Source organism: Gossypium hirsutum, chromosome D10 (assembly GCF_007990345.1).
Source record: "Gossypium hirsutum isolate 1008001.06 chromosome D10, Gossypium_hirsutum_v2.1, whole genome shotgun sequence".
NCBI classification, from domain to species: domain Eukaryota; kingdom Viridiplantae; phylum Streptophyta; class Magnoliopsida; order Malvales; family Malvaceae; genus Gossypium; species Gossypium hirsutum.
Genome location: NC_053446.1, coordinates 24,789,589 through 24,790,703, shown reverse-complemented (window position 1 = coordinate 24,790,703; position 1,115 = coordinate 24,789,589). Strand labels below are relative to the sequence as shown.

Here is a 1,115-nt window from a genome sequence, read left to right as displayed (position 1 = left end):
TCAGATGGTACAACAGTATGTTTAGTTCGATGCTTTTTAAGATGAAGACCCAAATACCCATTTGGCCAATTTTCTAGAAATTTGCGACACTTTCAAGATTAATGGCACCACTGACGATGCCGTTCACTTATGGTTGTTCACATTCTCATTGAGGAACAAAGAAAAAGAGTTGTTAAACTCTTTACCGCAAGGTTCCATCACTACATGGGCTCAAATGATCGGGAAGCTCCTTCTAAAGTACTTCCTACTGGCTAAGACAGTTAAGTTGAGGAATGACATCTCTTCTCTTGTACAGATCGACTTAGAGACATTATATGATGCGTGAGAGAGATACAAAGACTTATTGAGAAGGTTCCCTCATCATGGGTTACCCTTATGGTTACAAGTTCAAAACTTCTACAACGATTTGAATCCCTCAACTAGTCGACACAACAATCTGTGGAACACTGAACAATAAAACACCCAAAGCAGCTTATGAGTTTATAGATGAGATGACACTAAATAATTATCAGTGGCAAGTCATTAGGATAAAGTTGATGAAAGGAGCCAGTGTTTTTAATCTAGATGAAGTCACCATGTTATCAAATCAAGTAGAATTGCTAAATAAGAAAATTGATAGTTTATATATTTCTACGCAGGTACATCCGATGATGTAATACGATACAAATAGAGGTGAAATAAATAATCCAGAATGTTTACCCCTTCGGTCCTAGCACAGAGAACAAGCCAGTCAATTAGATGGGTAACAATTCTAGACCTTAAAATAACCCTTATAGTAAAAACGATAATGCAGGTTGGAGGAACCAACCTATTTCTCTTAGGGTGGTCAAGGAAATCAAAGAGCACAACCACCTCCATGCTTTCAACAACCTTATCAACGAGAGAAAAAGCCAAACCTTGAGGAGATGTTGACAAAGTTTATCTTAGTGCAGAAATGCATTTTCAAAACACTTAGACGTCACTAAAAAACCAACAAGTACCAATTCAATGACTCGAAAACCAAATAGGATAGCTTGCTAAACTAATTTCAGAACAACTACAAGGTAGCTTGCCTAGCAACACTGAAACTAACCCAAGAGAGCAGCTCCACGCAATTATTGTTCGAGACGTGGATG

At 37.8% G+C, this 1,115-nt stretch overlaps 1 non-coding gene across 1 annotated transcript; it reads right to left on the bottom strand.

The window, feature by feature from the left end:
- Positions 1-262: 262 nt before the first annotated feature.
- Positions 263-369, bottom strand: LOC121222889 (small nucleolar RNA R71). The gene has a single exon (XR_005920258.1). It is a non-coding gene; the product is annotated as a small nucleolar RNA R71 (small nucleolar RNA).
- Between the last annotated feature and the right edge of the window lie 746 nt (positions 370-1,115).